The sequence below is a fragment of the Pseudophryne corroboree genome, unplaced genomic scaffold, assembly GCF_028390025.1.
Source record: "Pseudophryne corroboree isolate aPseCor3 unplaced genomic scaffold, aPseCor3.hap2 scaffold_1030, whole genome shotgun sequence".
Classification (NCBI taxonomy): domain Eukaryota; kingdom Metazoa; phylum Chordata; class Amphibia; order Anura; family Myobatrachidae; genus Pseudophryne; species Pseudophryne corroboree.
Window position 1 is genome coordinate 9,109 of NW_026967657.1, and position 23,880 is coordinate 32,988.

Consider the following 23,880-nt stretch of genomic DNA (forward strand, 5'->3'; position numbering starts at 1 on the left):
ATGCCCTTGCGCACTATCCTGACTTCTCCCATCTGCTTACTTTGTGCCTTCCAACGCACAATGCGAACTACAGGTAGTGCTGCAGGGCCCACACCCTTTTACTTGCCATACAGAGCAGCTCTGGAGCTGTTACAGTGCCCAGCTTCTGCAAGAAATCAGCTTGAATGCTTCAGGGGCTGGGGCATAGCCAACATGAGCCCCACACCGAAGGAGGGTGGAGGTGTTTAATGCGAACTAGGGGTCATCCAAGCGCCGCAAAAGGCCGCCATGCCCTGCACGCCCCTTTTCTCTTTTCATATGCAGACGAGGGTTGAAGCCAAATTTGACCCACTGCTTGGATGACATCACCATATGCAAATCCATCTGCTGCAGGCCTTCCCCCAGGAATGCTTGCACTAGTTGTTGCATTTGGTTTGTTGTTTGGGGGTGCTTCAGTATTAGGCAGCCTTCTGCCCTCCCATGTTCATCTGAAAATATGTGTTCTCCCTGCAGTTGTTGTCCCCAGATGAGAGTTCCCTTGTGCTGCCTCAGTTGAATCTTCTTTACTTGACAGAGATGTGCCTGAGCAGCGGCCCTCCCCAGCCCTATCCCAAATCATACTTATTTTACATAGGAGATACCATGGTCATGAAGATCGTTCTCCCAGGGTGAGGTTCATTCATTGCATTCTGGGTATGCTGACCCCTGTGATTTCCCCAAATGTGGGAAACTTGACTGCATTATTTGTGGTAGTGGGGGACTGTGTTTGTGCTTTCCTCTGGTCAGCTCTGGTAAAAGTCAGATTTCTTTATCTCAGATCTTCCTCTAGCCTTGTTCTTCTTTCGAGAGTTCCCTTGTGCTGCCTCAGTTGGATCTCCTTTACTTGACAGGGGGGTGCCCAAGCAGCGACCCTCCCCAGCTCTAGCCCAACTCCTACTTACCTGCCAGGTGAGATACTATGATCATGAAGGTGCTTCTCCCAGGGCAAGGCTCACCCATTGCACTCTGGGTGTGCTGCCCCTGTGATTTCCCCAAATATGGGAAACTTGACTGCATAATTTGTGTTTCCACTGGTCGGCTTTCATATAATTCAGATCTCTTTGTCTCAGGTCTCTCTCCAGCCTAGTTTGCAGTCTGTTTCCACTTCTTCTTTTTTTGAGCCCCTCCCTTCTATACCCTTGTGCACTATCCTGACTTCTCCTCCTGTCTGCTTACTTTGTGCCTTCCAATGCACAATGCAAACTACAGGTAGTGCTGCAGGGCCCACAAACTTTTACTTGCATTACAGAGCAGCTCTGGAGCTGTTACAGTGCCAAGCTGCTGCAAGAAATCAGCTTGAATGCTTCAGGGGCTGGGGCATTGCCAACATGAGCCCCACACCGAAGGAGGGTGGGGGTGTTTAATGCGAACTAAGGGTCATCCAAGCGCCGCAAAAGGCCGCCATTCCCTGCATACCCCTTTTCTCTTTTCATATGCAGATGAGGGTTCCAGCCAACTTTGGCCCACTGCTTGGATGACATCACTGTATGCAAATCCGTCTTCTGCAGACCTTCCCCCAGGAATGCTTGTACTAGTTGTTGCATTTGGTTTGTTGTTTGGGGGTGCTTCAGTATTAGGCAGCCTTCTGCCCTCCCATGTTCATCTGAAAATATGTGTTCTCCCTGCAGTTGTTGTCCCCAGATGAGAGTTCCCTTGTGCTGCCTCAGTTGAATCTCCTTTACTTGACAGAGATGTGCCTGAGCAGCGGCCCTCCCCAGCCCTATCCCAAATCATACTTATTTTGCATAGGAGATATCATGGTAATGAAGACTGTTATCCCAGGGTGAGGTTCATTCATTGCATTTTGGGTATGCTGACCCCTGTGATTTCCCCAAATGTGGGAAACTCGACTTCATTATTTGTGGTAGTGGGGGACTGTGTTTGTGCTTTCCTCTGGTCAGCTCTGGTAAAAGTCAGATTTATTTGTCTCAGATCTTCCTCTAGCCTTGTTCTTCTTTCGAGAGTTCCCTTGTGCTGACTCACTTGGATCTCCTTCACTTGACAGGGAAGTGCCCGAGCAGTGACCCTACCCAGCTCTAGCCCAACTCCTACTTACCTGCCAGGTGAGATACTATGATCATGAAGGTGCTTCTCCCAGGGCAAGGCTCACCCATTGCACTCTGGGTGTGCTGCTCTTGCGATTTCCCCAAATGTGGGAAACTTGACTGCATAATTTGTGTTTCCCCTGGTCGGCTCTCGTATAATTCAGATCTCTTTGTCTCAGGTCTCTCTCCAGCCTAGTTTGCTGTCTGTTTCCACTTCTCTTTTCTTGAGCCGCTCCCTTCTATGCCCTTGCGCACTATTATGACCTCTCCTGTCTGCTTACTTTGTGCCTTCCAACGTCAATGCAAACTACAGGTAGTGCTGCAGGGCCCTCACCCTTTTACATGCTTTACAGAGCAGCTCTGGAGCTGTTACAGTGCCCAGCTGCTGCAAGAAATCAGCTTGAATGCTTCAGGGGCTGGGGCATAGCCAACATGAGCCCCACACCGAAGGAGGGTGGAGGTGATTAATGTGAATTAGGGGTCATCCAAGCGCCGCAAAAGGCCGCCATGCCCTGCACATCCCTTTTTTCTTTTCATATGCAGACGAGGGTTGAAGCCAACTTTGACCCACTGCTTGGATGACATCACCATATGCAAATCAATCTGCTGCAGGCCTTCCCCCAGGAATGCTTGCACTAGTTGTTGCATTTGGTTTATTGTTTGGGGGTGCTTCAGTATTAGGCAGCCTTCTGCCCTCCCATTTTCATCTGAAAATATGTGTTCTCCCTGCAGTTGTTGTCCCCAGATGAGAGTTCCCTTGTGCTGCCTCAGTTGAATCTCCTTTACTTGACAGAGATGTGCCTGAGCAGCGGCCCTCCCCAGCTCTATCCCAAATCATACTTATTTTGCATAGGAGATACCATGGTCATGAAGATTGTTCTCCCAGGTTGAGGTTCATTCATTGCATTCTGGGTATGCTGACCCCTGTGATTTCCCCAAATGTGGGAAACTTGACTGCATTATTTGTGGTAGTGGGGGACTGTGTTTGTGCTTTCCTCTGGTCAGCTCTGGTAAAAGTCAGATTTCTTTGTCTCAGATCTTCCTCTAGCCTTGTTCTTCTTTCGAGAGTTCCCTTGTGCTGCCTCAGTTGGATCTCCTTCACTTGACAGGGGGGTGCCCGAGCTGCGACCCTCCCCAGCTCTAGCCCAACTCCTACTTACCTGCCAGGTGAGATACTATGATCATGTAGGTGCTTCTCCCAGGGCAAGGCTCACCCATTGCACTCTGGGTGTGCTGCCCCTGTGATTTCCCCAAATGTGGGAAACTTGACTGCATAATTTGTGTTTCCCCTGGTCGGCTCTCGTATAATTCAGATCTCTTTGTCTCAGGTCTCTCTCCAGCCTAGTTTGCTGTCTGTTTCCACTTCTCTTTTCTTGAGCCGCTCCCTTCTATGCCCTTGCGCACTATTCTGACCTCTCCTGTCTGTATACTTTGTGCCTTCCAACGCACAATGCAAACTACAGGTAGTGCTGCAGGGCCCACACCCTTTTACATGCTTTACAGAGCAGCTCTGGAGCTGTTACAGTGCCCAGCTGCTGCAAGAAATCAGCTTGAATGCTTCAGGGGCTGGGGCATAGCCATCATGAGCCCCACACCGAAGGAGGGTGGAGATGTTTAATGCGAATTAGGGGTCTTCCAAGCGCCGCAAAAGGCCGCCATTCCCTGCACATCCCTTTTTTCTTTTCATATGCAGACGAGGGTTGAAGCCAACTTTGACCCACTGCTTGGATGACATCACCATATGCAAATCCATCTGCTGCAGGCCTTCCCCAGGAATGCTTGCACTAGTTGTTGCATTTGGTTTGTTGTTTGGGGGTGCTTCAGTATTAGGCAGCCTTCTGCCCTCCCATGTTCATCTGAAAATATGTGTTCTCCCTGCAGTTGTTGTCCCAAGATGAGAGTTCCCTTGTGCTGCCTCAGTTGAATCGCCTTTACTTGACAGAGATGTGCCTGAGCAGCGGCCCTCCCCAGCCCTATCCCAAATCATACTTATTTTGCATAGGAGATACCATGGTCATGAAGATTGTTCTCCCAGGGTGAGGTTCATTCATTGCATTCTGGTTATGCTGACCCCTGTGATTTCCCCAAATGTTGGAAACTCGACTGCATTATTTGTGGTAGTGGGGGGCTGTGTTTGTGCTTTCCTCTGGTCAGCTCTGGTAAAAGTCAGATTTCTTTGTCTCAGATCTTCCTCTAGCCTTGTTCTTCTTTCGAGAGTTCCCTTGTGCTGCCTCAGTTGGATCTCCTTCACTTGACAGGGGGGTGCCCGAGCAGCGACCCTCCCCAGCTCTAGCCCAACTCCTACTTACCTGCCAGGTGAGATCCTATGATCATGTAGGTGCTTCTCCCAGGGCAAGGCTCACCCATCGCACTCTGGGTGTGCTGCCCCTGTGATTTCCCCAAATGTGGGAAACTTGACTGCATAATTTGTGTTTCCCCTGGTCGGCTCTCGTATAATTCAGATGTATTTGTCTCAGGTCTCTCTCCAGCCTAGTTTGCTGTCTGTTTCCACTTCTCTTTTCTTGAGCCGCTCCCTTCTATGCCCTTGCGCACTATCCTGACTTCTCCCGTCTGCTTACTTTGTGCCTTCCAACGCACAATGCGAACTACAGGTAGTGCTGCAGGGCCCACACCCTTTTACTTGCCTTACAGAGCAGCTCTGGAGCTGTTACAGTGCCCAGCTGCTGCAAGAAATCAGCTTGAATGCTTCAGGGGCTGGGGCATAGCCAACATGAGCCCCACACCGAAGGAGGGTGGAGGTGTTTAATGCGAACTAGGGGTCATCCAAGCGCCGCAAAAGGCCGCCATGCCCTGCACGCCCCTCTTCTCTATTCATATGCAGATGAGTGTTGAAGCCAACTTTGACCCACTGCTTGGATGACATCACCATATGCAAATCCATCTGCTGCAGGCCTTCCCCCAGGAATGCTTGCACTAGTTGTTGCATTTGGTTTGTTGTTTGGGGGTGCTTCAGTATTAGGCAGCCTTCTGCCCTCCTATGTTCATCTGAAAATATGTGTTCTCCCTGCAGTTGTTGTCCCCCGATGAGAGTTCCCTTGTGCTGCCTCAGTTGAATCTCCTTTACTTGACAGAGATGTGCCTGAGCAGCGGCCCTCCCCAGCTCTATCCCAAATCATACTTATTTTGCATAGGAGATACCATGGTCATGAAGATTGTTTTCCCAGGGTGAGGTTCATTCATTGCATTCTGGGTATGCTGACCCCTGTGATTTCCCCAGATGTGGGAAACTGGACTGCATTATTTGTGGTAGTGAGGGACTGTGTTTGTGCTTTCCTCTGGTCAGCTCTGGTAAAAGTCAGATTTCTTTGTCTCAGATCTTCCTCTAGCCTTGTTCTTCTTTCGAGAGTTCCCTTGTGCTGCCTCAGTTGGATCTCCTTCACTTGACAGGGGGGTGCCCGAGCAGCGACCCTCCCCAGCTCTAGCCCAGCTCCTACTTACCTGCCAGGTGAGATACTATGATCATGAAGGTGCTTCTCCCAGGGCAAGGCTCACCCATTGCACTCTTTGTGTGCTACTCCTGCGGTTTCCCCAAATGTTGGACACTTGACTGCATAATTTGTGTTTCACCTGGTCGGCTCTCGTATAATTCAGATCTCTTTGTCTCAGGTCTCTCTCCAGCCTAATTTGCAGTCTGTTTCCACTTCTCTTTTCTTGAGTTGCTCCCTTCTATGCCCTTGCGCACTATCCTGACTTCTCCCGTCTGCTTACTTTGTGCCTTCCAACACACAATGCAAACTACAGGTAGTGCTGCAGGGCCCACACCCTTTTACTTGCCTTACAGAGCAGCTCTGGAGCTGTTACAGTGCCCAGCTGCTGCAAGAAATCAGCTTGAATGCTTCAGGGGCTGGGGCATAGCCATCATGAGCCCCACACCGAAGGAGGGTGGAGGTGTTTAATGCGAACTAGGGGTCATCCAAGCACCGCAAAAGGCCGCCATGCCCTGCATGCCAATTTTATCTTTTCATATGCAGACGAGGGTTGAAGCCAACTTTGACCCACTGTTTGGATGACTTCACCATATGCAAATCCATATGCTGCAGGCCTTCCCCCAGGAATGCTTGCACTAGTTGTTGCATTTGGTTTGTTGTTTGGGGGTGCTTCAGTATTAGGCAGCCTTCTGCCCTCCCATGTTCATCTGAAAATATGTGTACCTCCTGCAGTTGTTGTCCCCAGATGAGAGTTCCCTTGTGCTGCCTCAGTTGAATCTCCTTTACTTGACAGAGATGTGCCTGAGCAGCGGCCCTCTCCAGCCCTATCCCAAATCATACTTATTTTGCATAGGAGATACCATGGTCATGAAGATTGTTCTCCCAGGGTGAGGTTCATTCATTGCATTCTGGGTATGCTGACCCCTGTTATTTTCCCAAATGTGGTAAACTTGACAGCATTATTTGTGGTAGTGGGGGACTGTGTTTGTGCTTTCCTCTGGTCAGCTCTGGTAAAAGTCAGATTTCTTTGTCTCAGATCTTCCTCTAGCCTTGTTCTTCTTTCGAGAGTTCCCTTGTGCTGCCTCAGTTGGATCTCCTTCACTTGACAGGGGGGTGCCCGAGCAGCGACCCTCCCCAGCTCTAGCCCAACTCCTACTTACCTGCTAGGTGAGATACTATGATCATGAAGGTGCTTCTCCCAGGGCAAGGCTCACCAATTGCACTCTGGGTGTGCTGCTCCTGCGATATCCCCAAATGTGGGAAACTTGACTGCATAATTTGTGTTTCCCCTGGTCGGCTCTCGTATAATTCAGATCTCTTTGTCTCATGTATTTCTCCAGCCTAGTTTGCTGTCTGTTTACACTTCTCTTTTCTTGAGCCACTCCCTTCTATGCCCTTGCGCACTATCTTGACTTCTCCCGTCTGCTTACTTTGTGCCTTCCAACGCACAATGCGAACTACAGGTAGTGCTGCAGGGCCCACACCCTTTTAGTTGCCTTACAGAGCAGCTCTGGAGCTATTACAGTGCCCAGCTGCTGCAAGTAATCAGCTTGAATGCTTCAGGGGCTGGGGCATAGCCAACATGAGCCCCACACCGAAGTAGGGTGGAGGTGTTTAATGCGAACTAGGGGTCATCCAAGCGCCGCAAAAGGCCGCCATGCCCTGCACGCCCCTTTTCTCTTTTCATATGCAGACGAGGGTTGAAGCCAACTTTGACCCACTGCTTGGATGACATCACCATATGCAAATCCATCTGCTGCAGGCCTTCCCCCAGGAATGCTTGTACTAGTTGTTGCATTTGGTTTGTTGTTTGGGGGTGCTTCAGTATTAGGCAGCCTTCTGCCCTCCCATGTTCATCTGAAAATATGTGTTCTCCCTGCAGTTGTTGTCCCCAGATGAGAGTTCCCTTGTGCTGCCTCAGTTGAATCTCCTTTACTTGACAAGGGAGGCATTTTGGATTTTTTCTTTGGGTACCCTTACACCTGATGGTCTGAATGAGAGCATCGAACTGAACAACATTGGCAGTCTCTGAAGATTTTATCTATTGATTTACCTAATATATTATTTATTGAATATCCATTTATTGTATGTTTAATAAATAAACAAAATTATTAGAAGTAGCTATTTTGGAAACAGCTTTCCTCTTAGGATGAAACTGTATAATCCTGTTGTGTGTGTTCCTTTAAAGTTCTTTAGTAAAATCCACTAGTAATGATGAACATCAGATTTCTTCCTCCATCCTCTTTTTACACTTTCTCTTGGTTCTATATATATTTTTTTTTTCTATTTTTATTTTTTTCCCCTCCTTCTCCCAAAAGGCCCCCCTCCCTCCCCCCCCTCCCTGTTTTAAATTTTAAAATCTTTAAATATTTAAATCTTCGAATCCTTAAATTGTCTGTTTAATATTAATTTTTTCTTCAATTCTTTTTGTTGTTTAAACAGCAATGTAGTTATTCCAGGGGTTAAAATAATGAAATATAGAAATAATATTAACAAAAATTAAAGGTAAAAATGAATTGATAGAATGATCCCATTAAAAGTAAATAAATAATATGGATGTTAAGCTGAGCGGGTTGGATTCGAACATGGGACTAGCTGCATAGAGTGCATTTGATGTTTCCCCTGCGCCACAAGAACTGCTTTAGTAGTGGCATGGATTTATGTTACCCTAAAAGGTTTTATATAAGTAAATGGGGATCCTTAGTGCTGAGTCTCTGAATTATGTATATGTGATTATAGATATGAGGTATTGATTGAAAGATTATAGGTTAATCTGTATATAGATTATATATTTTCTGTTATTTTTTAAACCACCATGTTGCTTATTTTATTATTATTTTTAATCACCATGTTGCTTATTTTTATATTATGAAATGCCTTTATATGTGCAATTGCAATTAGAAAGTTGTTCCATATGTGAGTCATTACATGTATGCATCCAATTAGTACATGTATGTATCCAATCAACTAATTAGTAATGCTATTGGTCCGGTGCATTTTAAAAAGAGCCTGCTAGGCTGCTGATGTATCCTTTGACGAAACCGCTCTTGGATAACAGCGGATAAACGCGTAAGAAAGGTGATTACCGGACACTCTGATTGCTGAGATATAAGCCCGTTCATGAACGAGCTACATCACGGCGGACGTCTGATGTAAAGACAGCGGTGAAGGGGAAAAAGCAATTTGAGACCGAGCAAAAGGAGGTATCTACCCCACGGCAGGGAGAAATATCCCGACCGCGAGTGCCAATAAGATCCAGCCACGGTTAACGGGGGTCGTAGCATACCGCTGTGTTTCACCAACCATCACAGCGCTCTCCCCCTGTTTTCTTTCATTACTCACGTGAGTTACATATGAACTTTAACTGCAGTAAATAATAAGAATTTACTTACCGATAATTCTATTTCTCATAGTCCGTAGTGGATGCTGGGGACTCCGCAAGGACCATGGGGAATAGCGGCTCCGCAGGAGACTGGGCACATCTAAAGAAAGCTTTAGGACTATGTGGTGTGCACTGGCTCCTCCCCCTATGACCCTCCTCCAAGCCTCAGTTAGGATACTTTGCCCGGACGAGCGTACACAATAAGGAAGGATTTTGAATCCCGGGTAAGACTCATACCAGCCACACCAATCACACCGTACAACCTGTGATCTGAACCCAGTTAACAGCATGATAACAGAGGAGCCTCTGAAAAGATGGCTCCCAACAATAATAACCCGATTTTTGTAACAATAACTATGTACAAGTATTGCAGACAATCCGCACTTGGGATGGGCGCCCAGCATCCACTACGGACTATGAGAAATAGAATTATCGGTAAGTAAATTCTTATTTTCTCTGACGTCCTAAGTGGATGCTGGGGACTCCGTAAGGACCATGGGGATTATACCAAAGCTCCCAAACGGGCGGGAGAGTGCGGATGACTCTGCAGCACCGAATGAGAGAACTCCAGGTCCTCCTCAGCCAGGGTATCAAATTTGTAGAATTTAGCAAACGTGTTTGCCCCTGACCAAGTAGCTGCTCGGCAAAGTTGTAAAGCCGAGACCCCTCGGGCAGCCGCCCAAGATGAGCCCACTTTCCTTGTGGAACGGGCTTTTACAGATTTTAGCTGTGGCAGGCCTGCCACAGAATGTGCAAGCTGAATTGTACTACAAATCCAACGAGCAATAGTCTGCTTAGAAGCAGGAGCACCCAGCTTGTTGGGTGCATACAGGATAAACAGCGAGTCAGATTTCCTGACTCCAGCCGTCCTGGAAACATATTTTCAGGGCCCTGACAACATCCAGCAACTTGGATTCCTCCAAGTCCCTAGTAGCCGCAGGCACCACAATAGGTTGGTTCAGGTGAAAACGCTGGAACCACCTTAGGGAGAAACTGAGGACGAGTCCTCAATTCCGCCCTGTCCGAATGGAAAATCAGATAAGGGCTTTTACAGGATAAAGCCGCCAATTCTGACACGCGCCTGGCCCAGGCCAGGGCCAACAGCATGACCACTTTCCATGTGAGATATTTTAACTCCACAGATTTAAGTGGTTCAAACCAATGTGACTTTTGGAACCCAAACTACATTGAGATCCCAAATTGCCACTGGAGGCACAAAAGGAGGCTGTATATGCAGTACCCCTTTTACAAACGTCTAAACTTCAGGGACTGAAGCTAGTTCTTTTTTGGAAGAAAATTGACAGGGCCGAAATCTGAACCTTAATGGACCCCAATTTCAGGCCCATAGACACTCCTGTTTGCAGGAAATGTAGGAATCGACCCAGTTGAATTTCCTCCATCGGGCCTTACTGGCCTCGCACTACGCAACATATTTTCGCCAATTGCGGTGATAATGTTTTTGCGGTTACATCCTTCCTGGCTTTAGATCAGGATATGGATGACTTCATCCGGAATGCCTTTTTTCCTTCAGGATCCGGTGTTCAACCGGCATGCCGTCAAACGCAGCCGCGGTAAGTCTTGGAACAGACAGGGTCCTTGCTGGAGCAGGTCCCTTCTTAGAGGTAGAGGCCACGGATCCTCCGTGAGCATCTCTTGAAGTTCCGGTTACCAAGTCCTTCTTGGCCAATCCGGAGCCACGAATATAGTGCTTTCTCCTCTCCATCTTATCAATCTCAGTACCTTGGGTATGAGAGGCAGAGGAGGGAACACATACACTGACTGGTACACCCACGGTGTTACCAGAGCGTCTACAACTATTGCCTGAGGGTCTCTTGACCTGGCGCAATACCTGTCGAGTTTTTTAATCATGTGGACGACTTCTGGGTGAAGTCCCCACTCTCCCGGGTGGAGGTCGTGCTGAGGAAGTCTGCTTCCCAGTTGTCCACTCCCGGAATGAATACTGTTGACAGTGCTATCACATGATTTTCCGCCCAGCGAAGAATCCCTGCAGCTTCTGCCATTGCCCTCCTGCTTCTTGTGCCACCCTGTCTGTTTACGTGGGTGACTGCCATGATGTTGTCCGACTGGATCAACACCGGCTGACCTTGAAGCAGAGGTCTTGCTAAGCTTAGAGCATTGTAAATGGCCCTTAGCTTCAGGATATTTATGTGAAGTGATGTATCCAGGCTTGACCCTAAGCCCTGGATATTCCTTCCCTGTGTGACTGCTCACCAGCCTCGCAGGCTGGCATCCGTGGTCACCAGGACCCAGTCCTGAATGCCGAATCTGCGGCCCTCTAGAAGATGAGCACTCTGCAACCACCACAGGATGGATACCCTTGTCCTTGGTGACAGGGTTATCCGCTGATGCATCTGAAAATGCGACCCGGACCATTTGTCCAGTAGGTTCCACTGGAAAGTTCTTGCGTGGAATCTAACGAATGGGATTGCTTCGTAGGAAGCCACCATTTTTACCCAGAACCCTTGTGCATTGATGCACTGAGACTTGGTTCGGTTTTAGGAGGTTCCTGACTAGCTCGGATAACTCCCTGGCTTTCTCTTCCGGGAGAAACACCTTTTTTCTGGACTGTGTCCAGGAACATCCCTAGGAAACAGAAGACAAGTCGTCGGAACCAGCTGCGATTTTGGAATATTGAGAATCCAATCGTGCTGCCGCATCACTACCTGAGATAGTGCTACACCGACTTCCAACTGTTCCCTGGATCTTACCCTTATCAGGGAATCGTCCAAGTAAGGGATAACTAAAATTCCCTTCCTTCGAAGGGATATCATTTCGGCCATTACCTTGGTAAAGACCCGGGGTGCCGTGGACCATCCCTACGGCAGCGTCTGAACTGATAGTGACAGTTCTGTACCATAACCTGAGGTACCCTTGGTGAGAAGGGTAAATTTTGACATGAAGGTAAGCATCCTTGATGTCCCGAGACATCATGTAGTCCCCTTCTTCCAGGTTCGCAATCACTGCTCTGAGTGACTCAATCTTGAATTTGAACCTCTGTATGTAAGTGTTCAAAGATTTTAGATTTTAGATTTAGAATCGGTCTCACCGAGCCGTCTGGCTTCGGTACCACAATAGTGTGGAATAATACCCCGTTCCCTGTTGCAGGAGGGGTACCTTGATTATCACCTGCTGGGAATACAGCTTGTGAATGGCTTCCAAAACTGCCTCCCTGTCAGAGGGAGACGTCGGTAAAGCCGACTTTTGGAAACGGCGAGGGGGAGACGTCTCGAATTCCAATATGTACCCTTGAGATATTACCTGAAGGATCCAGGGGTCTACTTGCGAGTGAGCCCACTGCGCACTGAAATTCATTGAAAACGGGCCCCCACCGTGCCTGAGCTTGTAAGGCCCTAGCGTCATACTGAGGGCTTGGCAGAGGCGGGAAAGGGTTTCTGTTCCTGGGAACTGGCTAATCTCTTCAGCCTTTTTCCTCTCCCTCTGTCACGAGCAGAAAAGAGGAACCTTTTGTCCGCTTGCCAACAAAGGACTGCGCCTGATAATACGGCGTCTTATTTTGAGAGGCGACCTGGGGTACAAACGTGGATTTCCCAGTTGTTGCCGTGGCCACCAGGTCTAAAATACCGACCCCAAATGTCCCCTTTCAAAGGCAATACTTCCAAATGCCGTTTGGAATCCGCATCACCTGACCATTTTACTGGTAGAATTGGACAACGCACTTATACTTGATGCCAGTCGGCAAATATTCCACTGTGCATCATGCATATATAGAAATGCATCTTTTAAATGCTCTATAGGCAATAATATACTATCCTTATCTAGGATATCAATATTTCCAGTCAGGGAATCCGACCATGCCAACCCAGCACTGCACCTCCAGGCTGAGGCGATTGCTGGTCGCAGTATAACACCAGTATGTGTGTGAATACATTTTTGGATACCCTCCTGCTTTCTATCAGCAGGATCCTTAAGGGCGGCCATCTCATGAGAGGGTAGAGCCCTTGTTCTTACAAGCGTGTGAGCGCCTTATCCCCCCTAGGGGGTGTTTCCCAACGCACCCTAACCTCTGGCGGGAAAGGGTATACAGCCAATACTTTTTAAGAAATTATCAATTGTTATCGGGGGGAAACCCACGCATCATCACACACCTCATTTTATTTCTCAGATTCAGGAAAACTACAGGTAGTTTTTCCCTCACCGAACATAATACCCCTTTTTGGTGGTACTCGTATTATCAGAAATGTATAAAACATTTTCCATTGTCTCAATCATGTAACGTGTGGCCCTACTGGAAATCACGGTTGTCTCTTCACCGTCGACACAGGAGTCAGTATCCGTGTCGGCGTCTGTATCTGCCATCTGAGGTAACGGGCGCTTTAGAGCCCCTGACGGCCTATGAGACGTCTGGACAGGCACAAGCTGAGTAGCCGGCTGTCTCATGTCAACCACTGTTTTTTGTTTTTGTTTTTTTATACAGAGCTGACACTGTCATGTAATTTTCAACAGTACATCCACTCAGGTGTCGACCCCCTAGGTGGTGACATCACTGTTACAGACACTCTGCTCCGTCTCCACATCATTTTTCTCCTCATACATGTCGACACAAACGTACCGACACACAGCACACACACAGGGAATGCTCTGATAGAGGACAGGACCCCACTAGCCCTTTGGGGAGACAGAGGGAGAGTATGCCAGCACACACCAGAGCGCTATATATATATATACAGGGATAACCTTATATAAGTGTTTTTCCCCTTATAGCTGCTGTATGTTTTAATACTGCGCCTAATTAGTGCCCCCCTCTCTTTTTTTAACCCTTTCTGTAGTGTAGTGACTGCAGGGAAGAGCCAGGGAGCTTCCGTCCAACTGAGCTGTGAGGGAAAATGGCGCCAGTGTGCTGAGGAGATAGTCTTCGCCCCCTTTTCGGCGGCCTTATCTCCCATTTTTCTGTATATTCTGGCAGGGGTTAAATGCATCCATATAGCCCAGGAGCTATATGTGATGTATTTTTTGCCATGTAAGGTATTTTTATCATGTTTTATTGCGTCTCAGGGCGCCCCCCCCAGCGCCCTGCACCCTCAGTGACCGGAGTATGAAGTGTGCTGAGAGCAATGGCGCACAGCTGTGCGCTACCTTATTGAAGACAGGAACGTCTTCTGCCGCCGATTTTTCCGGACCTCTTCGCTCTTCTGGCTCTGTAAGGGGGCCGGCGGCGAGGCTCCGGGACCCATCCAGGCTGGGCCTGTGATCGTCCCTCTGGAGCTAATGTCCAGTAGCCAAGAAGCCCAATCCACTCTGCACGCAGGTGAGTTCGCTTCTTCTCCCCTTAGTCCCTCGATGCAGTGAGCCTGTTGCCAGCAGGTCTCACTGAAAATAACAACCCTAAACTAAAACTTTCACTAAGAAGCTCAGGAGAGCCCCTAGTGTGCACCCTTCTCGTCGGGCACAGAAATCTAACTGAGGCTTGGAGGAGGGTCATAGGGGGAGGAGCCAGTGCACACCACATAGTCCTAAAGCTTTCTTTAGATGTGCCCAGTCTCCTGCGGAGCCGCTATTCCCCATGGTCCTTACGGAGTCCCCAGCATCCACTTAGGACGTTAGAGAAAAGAGGCGTTGGTTACAACTGTTGCTGTTCATCCACAAGAAGGAATTTAATGTATCAATTACAATTGGAAAGTAATGTGTAACCCTGATTTAGGGTTTAAACAACACTTATACTGAGGTAGTTATAATATGGTGACTAAAATGGAGTATAAGCATATATATTATTCATATAAAAGTTAATGGATGTTGTAATACTGTATGCATGTTGTGAGGTAAATAATACAGTTCACATATATGTAATTGTATGTACATTGATGTAAATGTAGTGGTGAATACAATGAAGGCTTATTTTATTGTTTCACAGTGTATCTAAAGGGTTAATGTCCTTGTGCTCCTAACTGTCAATCACCTAGTGAGGTGATTGCCAGTGGGCGGGGCATCACCTCAGAGTGGGTCATGTGACTACTAGAGAGGAGTGGAGAGGTGCTGTGAGTGTAGCTGAGAGAGAGACTGCATATCCCTTGGTGAGAGGACATAGTTTTTTGCTGCTCCGGCCGTCGCCCGCATTAGAGCTGAGCGGTATACATTGCGGCGGCCGGAGGGGGCTTAGTGTGTGAAGCCAGAACAGGGCTTCCTTACTGTAAAGGTGGTGACAGCAGCATTGAGACTCAGAACTGTTCATAGAACCCAAGATCAGCGCTAGTCAACTCACCCAGCAGTATTGGAAGGGCACATCTGTAACAGGGACACAGAGAGGGTTCCTTCCTACCTATTACCGGCACAGACTCTGACAGCCACAACAAAGAAGCCAGGACCAGCAGCAGAGGCTCCATTCTGTGTGGCTGTAAGTGTAAGGGAGGAGTCGGGGGAGCATCCTGCAGCAGCATCACTAGATGGTAGAAGTGTGAGTGCATAATCCAGCCATTTATATTACCCCTACACTAAGCACAGCAAGCCATAGGTGACTATTGTACATAGTCAATTTCATATTGGGACTAAGTACTCCAGGGCTAGGCCGCAATAATGGCTATTAAGCAGGAGGATAGTAATGGGTCACAGTAGTCAGAGTGACCTATAATTACAGTTCCATGTATGGCTTAATCATAGTGCTAAGGAGAAGGTAGAAAGCACTGGGTATATATATGTAACAGGAGGAGTGGAGTGAAACTTGAACTGTTTAACGCTTCATAAATAGTTTTAAAACTCCCCCATATATCAGCATCACATCAGTCAAAGGAGAGCCAGAGACATTGTTCCGCAGCGCTAAATAGAAAGTAACACCCTAAAGCTGCCACCTAATGTGTGTATTTATGCCCCTGAATTAGCAGAATTAGAGTCAAGGACATTAAAGGTAGCCATACTACAGTGACATTGGATGGATGTTAAAGCCTCTTAGCCACAAAGGATTAGAATATCATCCCGATTCAAGGACTAGCTTGTGGCACTTTAATACAACTGTGTTATATGTATATTCGTGAACCCGTAAGAAGGACTGACACGTAAGAGACTATTAGTTATAAAGTTAAAGGATTTGAGCTCGCTGTGACTATGATAAGAGAAACCATCTCTTGCAGATATATTTAATATAGACTCATCCTAAGAGACAACAATAATTTGAGGCATACAGGAATCGAAAAGCTATATATGCTCTGAAATATAGAAAGCATCAGCTACTTCAAATGGACACAAGGACGCAGCATAACAAAGGTTTATCATACCAGCTTCTTAGGAGTTTAGTTTAATACTGGACAACTACAGTAACATTTTTACTGAGGAAAGGATACAGATTCCTTGGTAATCAACTGTTGATGTTACTATCTATGAGCTAAATAGATACTTTCTGTTATCTGCCAAGGAGGAACTATAAGTAACCTTATAGGAGAAAGTAATCGCTACCATAAGTAGACTGAGCCAAACATCTTTCTCTTTAACTGAAGGGAGAACTGATAGTTGATACTAAAACATAGTGTCAGACATTCTGTATTAACTGCTGTTATTTTTAGGAAGTTTATGGGCCCTTATAGTGCACTATCATATTAAGAGTACCCGGGTCACTCTAACACCTAAGGGTGTCTTGAAAAGAAAAAGGATTTGTTGTATTGCATGCAGGTACTGTGTATAGGCCTAATTGACAGGCTGTTAGCATGGATTAATGACTTAAAGGGGAATGTGTAATTGATGAAATGTTAATGTATACTTAATCCATTTGGTACTGGTCATTAAAGTGTTATACTTTCCATGTGTGTCTGGTCCATCTGGAAGTTGATCTGAAGATCCTGGAAGAAAGAGACAGGTATATTAGATAATATATCTATGATATAAGGGAATCATCCCCTAAGGATAGAGATCAGGCTTACTCAAGCAAGCCTTAACGGTAGTTAAATACTACACATAGCTTGAGTGGAGGCACAGCTATTAGGTAACCATCCCTTAATAGAATACATAGACAGCTCTCGTTCAAGGTAATGAGGGTAGGGTTACATTTGGAGGCACCGCGTGAGATAGAAGTTACACTCAGGCCCTGTTACACCACAGGTGTCAGCTGCCATTAATTATTATTGATAAAGTCCTCACATCCCTAAAAATAAAATACAAATATGGGAAAGAAGCAAAGGAACAGGGAGAAGGTTGGACATAAAGCCATTGCTGTATCAGTTGGGAGAGTTGAAGCCATTAGAGAATGTAAAAGTATGGACAAACAAGAGTACCGTAAGGGACCAGGCTTAAAGGAAGAGGTGACATGCAAGTTTGTGGGAACTTTTGTAAATAACCTAGGTGTGAAAAATGAAAAAATATTAGATGTCCCTGTAGAGTTGGAGAAGAGAAAGAAAAAATCAAAGGACAAGAAAGTCAAACTTGATCCCCACCTAAAGGATAGTGAGGGAGGTGTTAGTGACAACCTTGCTCATACTTTGGTCGCTAACATGGATTATGGAATGAAAGGAGATAAGAATGTTCTACCACTGAAAGAGAGAGTTCCAGGGGAAGTGAAGATAGATGTAGGTATACAGAGATTAGAAACTGTGCTAAAGCAAATAGCTGAGGATTATAAGAAACATGGACAATTAGTATTAGCTCTTCCAAAAGATCAACAGAAGGACCTGCTTTCCCGGTTTCCAACTTCCATTGAGGAACCAACAAGAAGAGATAGCCCAGTGGATCTACAGACCCCGATAGAGGTGATAAGACATATAGCACTGGACAGGTCTAAACATCAGTTGTTGGAGGTTCTAGATGAAACCCAATGGAAGCTAAAAGAAGAACAGATGTTTAACACCAAAATTGATGAGAGGAACAAAGAGCTTGAGAGAGAACTTTGGTTTATACAGAGAGAGATGGAAACCATGGCATCTGATGAAAGACAAACCAGAGTGGATCAGGAGCAACAAAAGTTGATAATGTACCAGCAGCAGGAAGACAATATTCATTCTCTGGAATCAAAAATAACTGAGTTGTCTGAATTATTGGAAGTGGGTAAAGAAACTGAAAAGGAGGATCAATATACCATCCACTACCTCAGTCTGAATGAAATGAAAGAAAGACTGTCTCAGCTAGAATCTGAGAATAAAATACTCAAGGATGCCAACTTCCTAAACAACTGTCCTGAAGACCGTATCCATGAATTTTCTATGCGACCGGATACTAAGGACATAGCATTACAGACTGAGGTAGTGGATGGTATATTGCTGAGACAATCTTCTATGAATAAAGTTGATAGTAAAGGGACACAGTATATGTCTCTTAAAATGACTGGCACAGTAATATGGTTCCATGTGAAGAAAGGCTATGGCTTCATTAAAAGGCATGACACCGGAGAAGACATATTTGTACATTGGACATCCATAACGAAGAATAACCCCCTAAAACTGTTGTACAGTGTAGGAGATGGAGAGAAAGTAGAATTTGAAGTGTTGGAAGGGGAAAAGGGTGTACATGCAGCAAATGTGACTGGCATAGGTGGAGTACCAGTCAAAGGGAGTCGATTTGCTCCAAACCGACGAGGATCATACAGTTATTGTTATCAACCACGAGAAAAAGTGGTTGATGAAGGAAGTGCATATTCAGAACAAAGGCAAGGGAGAGATCCAGCTCCATGTCATCCTTCTACAACCTTACATTACCGACCTCTCTCGAGATTCAATGGTAGAGTAAATCAGTCCCAGGATCAAGAAACGGAAAATTCAGATGCTAAAGACTTGATAACTTTAGAAGCTTCGTCAGAGAAAGAAACTAGTCTCAGTGAAAATCGTAGTGAGGTACATGATAACTTTACCCTAGCACAATCTCTTAAATCTTCCATCCGAAGTCCAGTACTAAAAGAAGTCAATAAATCAGGTGTAGAAGAGCAAGGGAAACCAGCACGATCAGAGAACACTATCCCTGGGAGGCATGAAGGCTATGTAGTTCCATCCCTCCCTATTTGGCCAACAGTTAAAATGGTTGAGATGAGGTGGCTTGCTAATGGATGTGAATGAATATATACTATTTTAGCATAGTGAGTAAGGTAGATGGTGCATTGGCACCTAAAGATGTTAAACAGTGACAATGCACCAGGGGGAGAAATGTAACCCTGATTTAGGGTTTAAACAACACTTATACTGAGGTAGTTATAATATGGTGACTAAAATGGAGTATAAGCATATATATTATTCATATAAAAGTTAATGGATGTTGTAATACTGTATGCATGTTGTGAGGTAAATAATACAGTTCACATATATGTAATTGTATGTACATTGATGTAAATGTAGTGGTGAATAAAATGAAGGCTTATTTTATGGTTTCACAGTGTATCTAAAGGGTTAATGTCCTTGTGCTCCTAACTGTCAATCACCTAGTGAGGTGATTGCCAGTGGGCGGGGCGTCACCTCAGAGTGGGTCATGTGACTACTAGAGAGGAGTGGAGAGGTGCTGTGAGTGTAGCTGAGATAGAGACTGCATATCCCTTGGTGAGAGGACATAGTTTTTTGCTGCTCCGGCCGTCGCCCGCATTAGAGCTGAGCGGTATACATTGCGGCGGCCGGAGGGGGCTTAGTGTGTGAAGCCAGAACAGGGCTTCCTTACTGTAAAGGTGGTGACAGCAGCATTGAGACTCAGAACTGTTCATAGAACCCAAGATCAGCGCTAGTCAACTCACCCAGCAGTATTGGAAGGGCACATCTGTGACAGGGACACAGAGAGGGTTCCTTCCTACCTATTACCGGCACAGACTCTGACAGCCACAACAAAGAAGCCAGGACCAGCAGCAGAGGCTCCATTCTGTGTGGCTGTAAGTGTAAGGGAGGAGTCGGGGGAGCATCCGGCAGCAGCATCACTAGATGGTAGAAGTGTGAGTGCATAATCCAGCCATTTATATTACCCCTACACTAAGCACAGCAAGCCATAGGTGACTATTGTACATAGTCAATTTCATATTGGGACTAAGTACTCCAGGGCTAGGCCGCAATAATGGCTATTAAGCAGGAGGATAGTAATGGGTCACAGTAGTCAGAGTGACCTATAATTACAGTTCCATGTATGGCTTAATCATAGTGCTAAGGAGAAGGTAGAAAGCACTGGGTATATATATGTAACAGGTGGAGTGGAGTGAAACTTGAACTGTTTAACGCTTCATAAATAGTTTTAAAACTCCCCCATATATCAGCATCACATCAGTCAAAGGAGAGCCAGAGACATTGTTCCGCAGCGCTAAATAGAAAGTAACACCCTAAAGCTGCCACCTAATGTGTGTATTTATGCCCCTGAATTAGCAGAATTAGAGTCAAGGACATTAAAGGTAGCCATACTACAGTGACATTGGATGGATGTTAAAGCCTCTTAGCCACAAAGGATTAGAATATCATCCCGATTCAAGGACTAGCTTGTGGCACTTTAATACAACTGTGTTATATGTATATTCGTGAACCCGTAAGAAGGACTGACACGTAAGAGACTATTAGTTATAAAGTTAAAGGATTTGAGCTCGCTGTGACTATGATAAGAGAAACCATCTCTTGCAGATATATTTAATATAGACTCATCCTAAGAGACAACAATAATTTGAGGCATACAGGAATCGAAAAGCTATATATGCTCTGAAATATAGAAAGCATCAGCTACTTCAAATGGACACAAGGACGCAGCATAACAATGGTTTATCATACCAGCTTCTTAGGAGTTTAGTTTAATACTGGACAACTACAGTAACATTTTTACTGAGGAAAGGATACAGATTCCTTGGTAATCAACTGTTGATGTTACTATCTATGAGCTAAATAGATACTTTCTGTTATCTGCCAAGGAGGAACTATAAGTAACCTTATAGGAGAAAGTAATCGCTACCATAAGTAGACTGAGCCAAACATCTTTCTCTTTAACTGAAGGGAGAACTGATAGTTGATACTAAAACATAGTGTCAGACATTCTGTATTAACTGCTGTTATTTTTAGGAAGTTTATGGGCCCTTATAGTGCACTATCATATTAAGAGTACCCGGGTCACTCTAACACCTAAGGGTGTCTTGAAAAGAAAAAGGATTTGTTGTATTGCATGCAGGTACTGTGTATAGGCCTAATTGACAGGGGGTTAGCATGGATTAATGACTTAAAGGGGAATGTGTAATTGATGAAATGTTAATGTATACTTAATCCATTTGGTACTGGTCATTAAAGTGTTATACTTTCCATGTGTGTCTGGTCCGTCTGGAAGTTGATCTGAAGATCCTGGAAGAAAGAGACAGGTATATTAGATAATATATCTATGATATAAGGGAATCATCCCCTAAGGATAGAGATCAGGCTTACTCAAGCAAGCCTTAACGGTAGTTAAATACTACACATAGCTTGAGTGGAGGCACAGCTATTAGGTAACCATCCCTTAATAGAATACATAGACAGCTCTCGTTCAAGGTAGGGTTACAAACGATTAAATTACAACAGCTGTATCCAGTAGGATTTTTTGGACCCTTTAATAAACATTCCGTTGTCATCAAGGGCAATATGAAATAGATCCTGATTACATTTAGATATGGATAGTGGTGCCTATATATGTTGACTCCATTGTATTTTATTGAATGTGGGTTTCTTCTGTCTATATATATTTTTTAAAAATAAGGAGCTTGTATATTTTATTTTTTGCGCTCCCTTGATAACAAGTGTGATTATCTTTAAAATTTGGTTTATTATTGGTAGAACAGTACTACCTATGGGAGCAGCATTTTATAATATATGGTGAAAATTAATAGATGTATAAAGATTAAAAAAGCAACAAATTGGTGAAATAGATAAGTTTTGATAGGAGCGCTGGGTTCTATATATATATATTGACATTTGGTTATATATATGTATAGACTTTATAAATTCTTGACAGAGATGTGCCTGAGCAGCGGCCCTCCCCAGCCCTATCCCAAATCATACTTATTTTGCATAGGAGATACCATGGTCATGAAGATTGTTCTCCCAGGGTGAGGTTCATTCATTGCATTCTGGGTATGCTGACCCCTGTGATTTCCCCAAATGTGGGAAACTCGACTGCATTATTTGTGGTAGTGGGGGACTGTGTTTGTGCTTTCCTCTGGTCAGCTCTGGTAAAAGTCAGATTTATTTGTCTCAGATCTTCCTCTAGCCTTGTTCTTCTTTCGAGAGTTTCCATGTGCTGCCTCAGTTGGATCTCCTTCACTTGACAGGGGGGTGCCCGAGCAGCGACCCTCCCCAGCTCTAGCCCAACTCCTACTTACCTGCCAGGTGAGATACTATGATCATGAAGGTGCTTCTCCCAGGGCAAGGCTCACCCATTGCACTCTGGGTGTGCTGCTCCTGCGGTTTCCCCAAATGTTGGACACTTGACTGCATAATTTGTGTTTCCCCTGGTCAGCTCTCGTATAATTCAGATCTCTTTGTCTCAGGTCTCTCTCCAGCCTAGTTTGCTGTCTGTTTCCACTTCTCTTTTCTTGAGTTGCTCCCTTCTATGCCCTTGCGCACTATCCTGACTTCTCCCGTCTGCTTACTTTGTGCCTTCCAACGCACAATGCAAACTACAGGTAGTGCTGCAGGGCCCACACCCTTTTACTTGCCTTACAGAGCAGCTCTGGAGCTGTTACAGTGCCCAGCTGCTGCAAGAAATCAGCTTGAATGCTTCAGGGGCTGGGGCATAGCCCCACACCGAAGTAGGGTGGAGGTGTTTAATGCGAACTAGGGGTCATCCAAGCGCCGCAAAAGGCCGCCATGCCCTGCACGCCCCTTTCTCTTTTCATATGCAGACGAGGGTTGAAGCCAACTTTGACCCACTGCTTGGATGACATCACCATATGCAAATCCATCTGCTGCAGGCCTTCCCCCAGGAATGCTTGCACTAGTTGTTGCATTTGGTTTGTTGTTTGGGGGTGCTTCAGTATTAGGCAGCCTTCTGCCCTCCCATGTTCATCTGAAAATATGTGTTCTCCCTGCAGTTGTTGTCCCCAGATGAGAGTTCCCTTGTGCTGCCTCAGTTGAATCTCCTTTACTTGACAGAGATGTGCCTTAGCAGCGGCCCTCCCCAGCCCTATCCTAAGTCATACTTATTTTGCATAGGAGATACCATGGTCATGAAGATTGTTCTCCCAGGGTGAGGTTCATTCATTGCATTCTGGGTATGCTGACCCCTATGATTTCCCCAAATGTGGGAAACTCGACTGCATTATTTGTGGTAGTGGGGGACTGTGTTTGTTCTTTCCTCTGGTCAGCTCTGGTAAAAGTCAGATTTATTTGTCTCAGATCTTCCTCTAGCCTTGTTCTTCTATCGAGAGTTTCCTTGTGCTGCCTCAGTTGGATCTACTTCACTTGACAGCCCGAGCAGCGACCCTCCCCAGAACTATCCCAAATCCTACTTACCTGCCAGGTGAGATACTATGATCATGAAGGTGCTTCTCCCAGGGCAAGTCTCACCCATTGCACTCTGGGTGTGCTGCTCCTGCGATTTCCCCAAATGTGGGAAACTTGACTGCATAATTTGTGTTTCCCCTGGTCGGCTCTCGTATAATTCAGATCTCTTTGTCTCAGGTCTCTCTCCAGCCTAGTTTGCTGTCTATTTCCACTTCTTTTTTCTTGAGCCGCTCCCTTCTATGCCCTTGCGCACTATCCTGACTTCTCCCGTCTGCTTAATTTGTGCCTTCCAACGCACAATGCGAACTACAGGTAGTGCTGCAGGGCCCACGCCCTTTTACTTGCCTTACAGAGCAGCTCTGGAGCTGTTACAGTGCCTAGCTGCTGCAAGAAATCAGCTTGAATGCTTCAGGGGCTGGGGCATAGCCAACATGAGCCCCACACCGAAGGAGGGTGGATGTGTTTAATGCGAACTAGGGGTCATCCAATCGCCGCAAAAGGCCGCCATGCCCTGCACGCCCCTTTTCTCTTTTCATATGCAGACGAGGGTTGAAGCCAACTTTGACCCACTGCTTGGATGACATCACCATATGCAAATCCATCTGCTGCAGCCTTCCCCCAGG

The 23,880-nt window shown here is 45.9% G+C and overlaps 16 non-coding genes across 16 annotated transcripts; all 16 read left to right on the top strand.

Annotated features, from left to right (window-relative positions):
* The first annotated feature begins 596 nt into the window (after positions 1-596).
* Positions 597-760, top strand: LOC134988200 (U1 spliceosomal RNA). The gene has a single exon (XR_010193712.1). It is a non-coding gene; the product is annotated as a U1 spliceosomal RNA (small nuclear RNA).
* A 152-nt stretch (positions 761-912) lies between these two features.
* LOC134988190 (U1 spliceosomal RNA) lies at positions 913-1,075 on the top strand. The gene has a single exon (XR_010193702.1). It is a non-coding gene; the product is annotated as a U1 spliceosomal RNA (small nuclear RNA).
* Positions 1,076-1,750: 675 nt separating this feature from the next.
* Positions 1,751-1,914, top strand: LOC134988187 (U1 spliceosomal RNA). The gene has a single exon (XR_010193700.1). It is a non-coding gene; the product is annotated as a U1 spliceosomal RNA (small nuclear RNA).
* A 152-nt stretch (positions 1,915-2,066) lies between these two features.
* LOC134988189 (U1 spliceosomal RNA) lies at positions 2,067-2,229 on the top strand. Its single transcript, XR_010193701.1, has one exon. It is a non-coding gene; the product is annotated as a U1 spliceosomal RNA (small nuclear RNA).
* Positions 2,230-2,899: 670 nt separating this feature from the next.
* LOC134988199 (U1 spliceosomal RNA) lies at positions 2,900-3,063 on the top strand. Its single transcript, XR_010193711.1, has one exon. It is a non-coding gene; the product is annotated as a U1 spliceosomal RNA (small nuclear RNA).
* Positions 3,064-3,215: 152 nt separating this feature from the next.
* Positions 3,216-3,378, top strand: LOC134988192 (U1 spliceosomal RNA). The gene has a single exon (XR_010193704.1). It is a non-coding gene; the product is annotated as a U1 spliceosomal RNA (small nuclear RNA).
* Positions 3,379-4,048: 670 nt separating this feature from the next.
* LOC134988198 (U1 spliceosomal RNA) lies at positions 4,049-4,212 on the top strand. The gene has a single exon (XR_010193710.1). It is a non-coding gene; the product is annotated as a U1 spliceosomal RNA (small nuclear RNA).
* A 152-nt stretch (positions 4,213-4,364) lies between these two features.
* On the top strand, positions 4,365-4,527 carry LOC134988194 (U1 spliceosomal RNA). The gene has a single exon (XR_010193706.1). It is a non-coding gene; the product is annotated as a U1 spliceosomal RNA (small nuclear RNA).
* A 671-nt stretch (positions 4,528-5,198) lies between these two features.
* On the top strand, positions 5,199-5,362 carry LOC134988186 (U1 spliceosomal RNA). Its single transcript, XR_010193699.1, has one exon. It is a non-coding gene; the product is annotated as a U1 spliceosomal RNA (small nuclear RNA).
* Positions 5,363-5,514: 152 nt separating this feature from the next.
* LOC134988197 (U1 spliceosomal RNA) lies at positions 5,515-5,677 on the top strand. Its single transcript, XR_010193709.1, has one exon. It is a non-coding gene; the product is annotated as a U1 spliceosomal RNA (small nuclear RNA).
* Positions 5,678-6,348: 671 nt separating this feature from the next.
* On the top strand, positions 6,349-6,512 carry LOC134988185 (U1 spliceosomal RNA). The gene has a single exon (XR_010193698.1). It is a non-coding gene; the product is annotated as a U1 spliceosomal RNA (small nuclear RNA).
* A 152-nt stretch (positions 6,513-6,664) lies between these two features.
* On the top strand, positions 6,665-6,827 carry LOC134988195 (U1 spliceosomal RNA). The gene has a single exon (XR_010193707.1). It is a non-coding gene; the product is annotated as a U1 spliceosomal RNA (small nuclear RNA).
* Positions 6,828-21,810: 14,983 nt separating this feature from the next.
* LOC134988184 (U1 spliceosomal RNA) lies at positions 21,811-21,974 on the top strand. Its single transcript, XR_010193697.1, has one exon. It is a non-coding gene; the product is annotated as a U1 spliceosomal RNA (small nuclear RNA).
* A 152-nt stretch (positions 21,975-22,126) lies between these two features.
* On the top strand, positions 22,127-22,289 carry LOC134988193 (U1 spliceosomal RNA). Its single transcript, XR_010193705.1, has one exon. It is a non-coding gene; the product is annotated as a U1 spliceosomal RNA (small nuclear RNA).
* Positions 22,290-22,949: 660 nt separating this feature from the next.
* Positions 22,950-23,113, top strand: LOC134988196 (U1 spliceosomal RNA). Its single transcript, XR_010193708.1, has one exon. It is a non-coding gene; the product is annotated as a U1 spliceosomal RNA (small nuclear RNA).
* A 145-nt stretch (positions 23,114-23,258) lies between these two features.
* LOC134988191 (U1 spliceosomal RNA) lies at positions 23,259-23,421 on the top strand. Its single transcript, XR_010193703.1, has one exon. It is a non-coding gene; the product is annotated as a U1 spliceosomal RNA (small nuclear RNA).
* The last annotated feature ends 459 nt before the right edge of the window (positions 23,422-23,880 follow it).